We start from the raw sequence: 8,899 nt of genomic DNA, 5'->3' as shown, positions 1-8,899 counted from the left end.
GTATCGCTGCAACATCAACAAAGTTGTTGGAACTATGGTGTTCGAACGTCGGAGGTAGCGAATTGCGACACAGGTACGATGCTTTCTGGAAACAGGTGTAACAGTGTCGTTGTTTGGTCGCAAGTTGCATCGTACCATGTTGGTTGAGCAACGTTGTTGCTAACTTTTCTAGAAACGACCCCCTGTTTAGTTAGCCTAGAAATCTAGATGCACCCTAGCGGCAGCAAATTACATTTGCTGACATTTGCTGCCAGGGCTAGTCTAGCAACTCTCTGTTGGCTTGTGAGCTGGAAAAATTAAACTTCTATCAGGCCAATCAAATCGTGTATAGAGACGTTAGGCGGGCTTAACATAATGATTGATGGCAGAGTTGCAACGGTTTGGCTTGAATTCCCTGCTACTTGAAAACAAAGAAAATGGATGTTGCTGTTGGCGAACAGCCTGACACGAGTTAAGCTTTTTTTAAGTTGGCAAAAGTTTGAACTAGCCAACTAGCTCAGCTGGTGGGAAAACGCATGGGATAGCGTTGTCCTTTTGCGTGCAGAGGGAATTTGAAAGACAACCGATTATCCCGCCCCTCGGACTGAGCACTGCCAACGGTGAGTGCCCAGACCCTACATTTTAATGTGGGTCTGGCTCGTGAGGCTACTGTTTAGTAGGCCTAATCAGGATTTGATGGCCGCACATACACTTATAAAATGCAATTCAATGCGGAAGTAATCTAAGTATTCAGAATACGTTACTCAGATTGAGTAACGGAACGGAATACATTACAAATTACAGTTTTGGGCATGTATTCTGTATTCTGTAACGGAATACGTTTTGAAAGTAACCCTCCCAACACTGTGCTTCTATGTGGCAACAAGTATACTCTTTTGATCCCGTGAGGGAAATTTGGTCTCTGCATAGTGAGCTGCCTGCAACAACAGTGGCGCTCGGGGAGCAGTGAGGGGTTAGGTGCCTAGCATTTCAGGCGGGCTCGTTACGAGAGAGAGCGGGGCGGGGCAAGGAAAGGCGGCGTGGGTAGATTTTATCTTGTCTAATTTAAAGGAACCGTATGTAAGAAATGTATTTCAAATAATCATAAAATGGCCATGATATTACATTACATTACATTTTGCTGACGCGTTTTTAACCAAAGCGACTAACAACATGGTAACAGTTATTTTTTAAAGCAATTCTCTCAACAATTTTAGGACAATCTAGAAACGGTAGAGTACAGTAAGAATAAGTGCATCAGTGAGTGCTGTTTTTAAACAGTTGAGTGTCAGTTCAAGACGGCTGGTAAGTGCTAGGGTCAGCAAGACTTGTTGTGGTGGAGTGGTGGAGATGTTCTCTAAAGAGCTGGGTCTTCAGGAGTTTTTTGAAAATGAAGAGGGATGTTCCTGCCCTTGTAGGAACTGGCAGTGTGTTCCACCAACGAGGAACAACAGATAAGAAAAGTTTAGATTGGCCTGATACCGGTGGTAGAGTGAATGCTCTCTGGTGAGTCCTTAATGAGGGGGGGGCTCTCGCGAGGCGAGACTAATAGGTAACGGGATGTGAGGTTATGTTTTAACCGGGGAACTGGAGGTGGCACTTGAGTTGTACATGCTGTGATTATGTTGGCCAAGTTCTAAGTAAAGAGTTCGTTTACTACCACTATCTCTCTGGACTCTTTGTCGGATCTTACACATTTCAAATACTTATATCACTGATAGCAGTAGTCCTGCCAGGATATTGTCATTTAAAAAGTGAAGTTGCAGCCCTCAACTGATGTTGATGTTGTGTTTTGTCATATGTTGTGTTTTAGCCTGATGCGCCACCCTCCACCTATCTACTAATTACGAAGTAAGTCGTGTTTCAGCATTCCGGGTTGGCAGCCTCGAGTCAGGGGGGAGGGGATACAATGCTCTACAGTAATTTGAAAGTGATTGCAGTACTAGTTTTGGCCACAATCTTACATATGGTTCCTTTAAATAGTACAACATAGAGGATTAATGTGTGGCGGCCGGTTTTGATTTCATGGCGCCCCGCCAAGATTAGTCAACGTATGGGAAACACTGTCTCCATTGGCTCCCTATAGTAGCCAGAATTAAACTAACTTTGGCCTATAGGACACTGACTGGATCTGCTTCTAGTTATTTTAATTCAATAATCAAGGCATACATCCCCAACTGCCCACTGCGGTCTTCTGATGAGCGTCTGTTATGTTGACCAGCCATAAACACTAGGTCTAATTATAACCGCCGAGCAGTGAAGCAGCGGTCATATAGGTTTAGTCAGATTTTATTTTATTTTTTTCGCATGGCCAATTTTCCGTCAAGGATTCCCGGGACACTGAAAGACCGGGGTACACGAAACTTGGTGGGCATGTAGCCCCACATGGATAGCATGGAACCATAGTTTTTCGTTTTGATCTGTAGCCCTCCCGCTGGACTGGACCCCCTGAAAGAAGGGTAGGGCAGACACAATTTTCTGTGAATATCTCGAGAACCGTAGGGTTTAGGAGGACCACCTTTTATTTGTATGTTGATCTCAAGGGGCCATGTCAACCTTTTCCATAACCACTCATTTCATGTATAGCGCCACCTAGTTAAAAACAAAAAAGTACAAATGAGGTGTTGTAATCGCAGGTATCTGTGACCTAACATGGTCAAAACTGCACTAAATTGGAAGTACAGGATCATTAAGACACCCTCTGAATGCACGCCAAGTTTCGTGGGTTCATGGGGGGCCATACAATAAATTAATTTATGTTACTGGACACCAACTGGCCTGTAGGTGGCCGGACACAGTTTTCTGTGAATATCTCGAGAACCGTAGGGCCTAGGAGGACCACCTTTTTTTTTGTATGTTGGTCTTAAGGGGCCATGTCAACCCATCCCATTACCACTTATTTCATGTATAGCGCCACCTAGTTAAAAATGAAAAAGCAAAAAATTAGGTGTTTTAATCACAATAATTCTGGCTGACATGGTCAAAACTGCACAAAATTGAAAATGTAGGATCATTTTGACACACTCCGAATGCATGCCAGGTTTCGTGAACTTTCGTTCATGGGGGGCAATACAATAATTTATATAATAACAAATAATTTATGTGTACATTTAGTGACCGTACACCAACAGAGTTTTCTGTGAATATCTTGAGAACCGTAGGGCCTAGGATGACCCATTTTTGCGTATGTTTGCCTCCAGGGGTCATGTAAACCCATTCCATATGCACACATGTGCATAAACAGATACACACAAACTAAGAGGTTGTTGCTGCTTAACTCATTGAGTGCCAAAAACGTAATATTACGTTTTTCCTTCCCATGCGCTGAGTGCCAAAAACCTAATATTACGTTTTTAGCTTTTTTTTTTATTACGAAACTAGACACTCTAACACACCTTATATGTGATTTTGGGAACTCTGTGATGAATGGAAATGAAATATGACGATCGAAAACTCATGAAAACGGATCTGGACATTTTATCTGGACATTTAATCTTAAAACTCTGCTTTTGATGGTTGCCGCTTTGGGTTGAATCAGTGACACATGCACGTCAGGTCAAAACCAGGCCATTTTCGTGGGTTTATCACTAGGTGGCAGTCTCGCCAGGTCTCGCTAGGTCACTTCCCGGAACTTTACAGGCAACACTTAACATTTCATCAAAGACGCTACATCTCCATTTCTAGAAATAAAACAGGGATTTTGATGAAAAGTAGCCACTGTTTAGCTTGGGATTTCTTAGGAACAGAGGCATGTAGAAATAAACGGTTTGTACCCACTGAGAGCTTAAAGTCTCACCTTTCAAACAAGCCATAGTATGTGTCCATAGCTGTAACATAGAATACGCTGTGGCTCTACAAAAATCGTCAACAATGATCAAGATTGCTGGCACTCTGGGCCAAAGCTTCCGAAAACAGCGCGGCATTCAATGAGTTAAGAGATCCTTCTGAATGGAAAGAGGGAGGCCGTGGAGGTGCCATGCGCACCTTTGGTGCTAAGGGTCTTGGGGTACTAAAAGAACGCACAGTTGAAGGTCTTGGTCTACTAACAAGGTGGGATGTTGATGGGTATACAGTTGAAGGTCTTGGGCTACTAACAAGCTGCAAGGCTACTGGCAGCAGTCCTTCCATTCTTGCAGGGAAAATCATGTGCTGGGGGGTGGTGGTGATGGGTATACAGGGGATCCTGGGGAGTTTCAGCGGGTGGGGGAGTGTTGGAATGAGGATGGATATACAGGGGGGTTTTGGTGGCCTGGGGAGTTTGATTGGGTGGGGACGTGATTGGGTGTAGGTGGTGATAAACAAGGTGGGAAAACAAGGAAGATGGGGCTGAATATTGGTTCAGAGTCTCCATCTGCCTGCTGAGGCCCTGGGGAGTTTGTTGCAGACGCTCCGCTTTCAGCAAGTATTCCAGTAGTGTATTCCATGTTGTTGTGTCTTTGTGGTGACAAGGAGTCGACGGAGGTGGGGAGGGGTATTGGTACTGGTGTTACAACATGACCCTTCCTTTCTGATAGCCCCTCAGCAGCTTTGAGAGGTGCTATCTCCTCATGCTCATCACATCCATTTGTTTGCTGAGATTCCAGGGAGTTTGACGCCAGTGATTGACTTTGAGTCATTTTAGCAGCACCCATCTTATCTTGTCCAGTGGACATGGCTGGGCATTGTTGAGCTGGTTGTTTATGTTTCTCCAAGGTCTGCATTTCAGTGGAGGCTACCGGTTGGTTACCAGAGGGCCCCACAGCAGGGAGGGTTGGGCATATCTCTGTTTCAGCCTGTACAGAGTGTTTTGGTTTAGCTGTTGATGTCATCCGCTTGTTCCGTCTGTATGGCCACTGAGCGCTTATCAGAGGCTCGGCTCAAGGTTGGCAGAAAAAATGTTGGGTGCAGGAGAGAGAGGTGATAGTATTCGGTTAAGATCTTGGCCCCAGTCCAACTCAGCCCTGTGCCATTTGGTCTGAAGTATTCCCTGCGATTCCAAAAAAGGTTAAAATTGTCAATAAAATTCATCCCAACTGAAAAGCATGTTTTTGTGAGCCAGGTGTTTAAACTGAGTAGTCTGGAAAATACAAAGCTTCCCTCTGCTGAGAGTGGGCCACTGATGAAAATTTGTATTCCAAGCTCATATAGGGCTGAGAAAAGTTCCTTGAAATCTTCTTTGACATACAGCTGTTCTCTGTAGATGTCATTTGCTCCAACATGCACAATGATGCGCTTGATAGTTGCATATTTTGACACCAGTTCTGCAAGCTTGTTTTTTGTGTCAGACACTGAAGCATTTGGGAAACAACATACAATCATCCTCTCCCCATTTATATGTCTCACAGCAGAGTCGCCTAGAACAAGGGTTGTGGGATGAATAGGTGTCGAGTGCTGCTTCTTGTCTGTGCCCATCTTTCTATTGTTGTGGTTTGATCGCTGCCTGCTTTGGGTCTGTTCCCTGGGAAATTCCTCTCTCACGTCCCGGAGGCATTCAAATCTGTTCCATAGTGTTAGGGGCTGTGGGCTTCCCTTAGGACCACAAGCCCTGTAGTAGTTTGTTGATCTGTCTGTATTTCTGATACGAGGCCTGAAGTTAACATCTGAATTTACTGGTGTTGAGGTAATTACAGTTCTTGTATTACGTTTTTTTGTTTTTTGGTCTGGCAACTTGCCTGTGCCAAGGCTCTGTACTCACATTTCCCTTTGTGAAGTCGATGCATTCATCTGCTCTATTAGCAGTGATATTAGACTGCTGGGTTACATTCTCTGCATTTCCAGTAGTTGCTGTACTCACTTCATGAGATGTTTCTCGTAGTTCATCTGTCTTTGATGGAAGGGCATGCATCTTTGATTCCAAAGTAGAAATCCTCTGTTCTAGCTCAGTACATTTTCGGCATGATCTCCTGGGTCTCTGGCCGGAGGAGCGCATTTTGTTTTAATCCAACTTCAAGGTGAATTGCTGTTCAGTTTTTGCTCATTGACTTGGCTGGCTTATTTAAAGTAAAAAATCACTAAAGTTTCAGATTTAAAAGTACTGGTTTCACTGTCTTTGCTAAACTAGCTTGTAAATGAAATAACAGAATGAAAAGGGTGGAAATTGCTAAAAGGATAGGTGAAGCAGGGGCAGTGTGAAATGCGTCCTACTCACTTGAGCAGGAGGAGGAGCAGCTTTGGACAAAGGTGTCTGCAAAATCCCATAACCATAACCATAACCATCATTGTGCTGCTGTGCCCATGGTGTTCCTAGATTATTACGCTGGAATGAGAGTATAGTTCCATGTCAAATCAGCCTAAAAAATAGCCACATTTAATTTTCTGTTGGTCTTATTACACTTTCTAACTTGAGAGAAGACAAGTTTTAAATAGGAAAATTACTGGAAATCTTAGTCACTTTTAAACGTGATGCTAGCAGGCGAGATGCTAATGGACTAATTCGATTCAATGATCTATGCTAGGCTGGAGCTAAAAGTGGTATCGCCAGACTCAGAGAAGGGCTGGATGAACTGGAGAAAGGTAAAAATCAATTGTTTAACTCAAGGGGAGGTGAGGAAAGGAAAATGAGTGTAATTCCCCAAATGGTGGAATATCTGTTTAATAATTAGGCAAAAAATATTTGCTAATTCTATGAGCAGGATTCTGAATGTAAGTCAGCTCAGTGCTACCACAAAATAGATTTAGCTTACGAACAAGACCCTTTGCTTCTCGCATGACTTTGCATTTTTTTATTTTTTGCATTCAAATTGGGGCCCCATTAGCCTGGTCCTACCAGACTCTCATACAAACATTTCATTAAGTACAGAGAGTCTGGCCACTTTCCATTGCCAAGTGTTAACTTCCTTGAAGGTGAGTACTCTGTTTAGGTTTAAAACTATTGGTTCTGCCTAGGGCCAATCTGGATCTGCCATAACCAATCGCCATAACGTTTGGTCGTGATGTATGTCATCCTCAAACTAGTGCATGACCTCAACATCATCGTTCTCAGCCATCCCCCTCTGTTCGCTGATTGGACAGGTAAAATTTGGCCTGAGAAAACCCCCGAATATACCGAAAACCCAGACGCAGAGGCGCACCTTGTCAACAGGCAAACCAGGCAACTGCTTGGAGCCCCGAGCCGCTAGGGGGCCCCGACCTGGTCTCAGCGCGTTTGCCGGTGGGTCAAGCGAGAATTTCGTCCATAGAGATTGAATGATGTATTTTGCGTGCTCCTGCCCTGTTGTACAAACAGTAGGCTACATCTGTACATATGTAGGCCCTATGCTATGGCCTTATGAACAGCGGATCTGTGTTCAAAAAAGTTCAAAGAATCTGCACATATTTAGGCAACTGTGGTAAATGTCAATTGAGGGTGCAGTGATGACGGATCAACATCGGATTTTGGCATTTAGCCTATGAAGCTATAGTAGGCTAATGTCAATTGGCAGAAAGATTGAACATGGTTTGCTACATCTATACGACAGTAAACTTCAGCTAGCTAGCGGCAGTTACAACTAGTGAGATGGTTAACGTTATGTTTGTATTAGGGCTGTCAGCCATAACATGTTGATCGCGATTTGTTAGATTGCCCGATTGACGCAAAGTGCGTCAAAAAACACACCCTTTCTTCTTTGTTACATTGCTCCGGAACTGTTCATTGCAGCGAGATAAAAACTTTTATTGTGTGACAGAGCAGAAGTGGGGCTTTCCAACAAGACTACGCACGTGTCTGTACGATCAAGTATGAAAATAAAAGAAAATCATGAAATTAAATCAAATTGCATCATATTTACAGTCTATACTCTGCGTTCACCTGCTCACCCATTACTATCGTTTGAATTACTCGCAAACCCGTGATCGCATAGATATGGCAAGCATATCAGATTAAAGAGGAGACACAGGGCTATCCACTAGTACCATGAATATCGATCCTTTTGACTTATAAAAACAGACGAAGTAACTGCAAAATAATGTCATGTACACAAACCAACGCTGCACACCCATTACTCTTGTTTGAATTACTCGCGGACCCGTGATCGGATAGATATGCCACGTACGTCAGATGAAAGAGGATCATTTGATATCAAGTACATCCTTCTGGGTTATAAAACAGACGAAGTGACGGCAAAATAACTGAAAATAACAAAATAACTTCATATAGCTGGACTTTTTTTGTCTGTTTTTGTGGCAAAGCATGTTTATAATCCAACGCTATCGTGTGTTTCTCTATGGCAAAGCATGTTCATAATTCGTTTTTGAGATCCTAGCTAATTCCTGCATGACATCCAATTCAAGGCTCACATTGCATCCCAATTTGTTCAACAAAGAAACCCCTCTTTTGCCTCTACTTTGTTCATGGCAATGCAGTAAAAAGATGTTGTAGAGAATCATTATGAGTGCATACACCATGCACTCAAAATTATATTTTGTGAGATACATGTCAAAATATAAGAATTTTTATAATACGCTTTTTGTATTTTTATTATTTAACATAATAACCTAATAGTAATATAACATAATGGTGATAACACTTGTTGGTAGGGCCCCCTTGGAATTTTTGCTTGGGGCCCCCACAGACCCTAGAATCGCCTCTGCCCAGACGACGTACTGAAGTGAAATTAAAATTGAGTGAAAGTGTGTAGGAGGGCAGAGCCAGTCTAGGGCCCCATGCCTCCAATTTGTGTCTTTGTGCCCATAAATGATTTGTGAATTAACATGAAAGGGAAGCTATGGTTCCACCCTACAAAAATGGGAGGCATTAATTTGCAGGGTCAAAGATCTCATACCTCTTGTACGTGTCATTGTACATGTTGCTGTGCTCTTTCTTTTCTCTTTCTCTGTAAATATCTGTTTTTGTCATTTTGCATTTTTAATCTCTTCTTTTTAACTAGGTGTATGCTTTTATATATCATGTATCATTTTATTATTTCATGTAATCGTATTGCCCCCCGTCCCCCCGTCCCCATTT

The sequence above is a fragment of the Alosa pseudoharengus genome, unplaced genomic scaffold, assembly GCF_046254945.1.
Source record: "Alosa pseudoharengus isolate Yale_2024_CS ecotype anadromous, Long Island Sound unplaced genomic scaffold, YU_APseudo_1.1 YU_APseudo_1.1_scf_9, whole genome shotgun sequence".
Classification (NCBI taxonomy): domain Eukaryota; kingdom Metazoa; phylum Chordata; class Actinopteri; order Clupeiformes; family Clupeidae; genus Alosa; species Alosa pseudoharengus.
The sequence above is the reverse complement of the archived record's forward strand: the minus strand, read 5'-3'. Positions refer to the sequence as shown.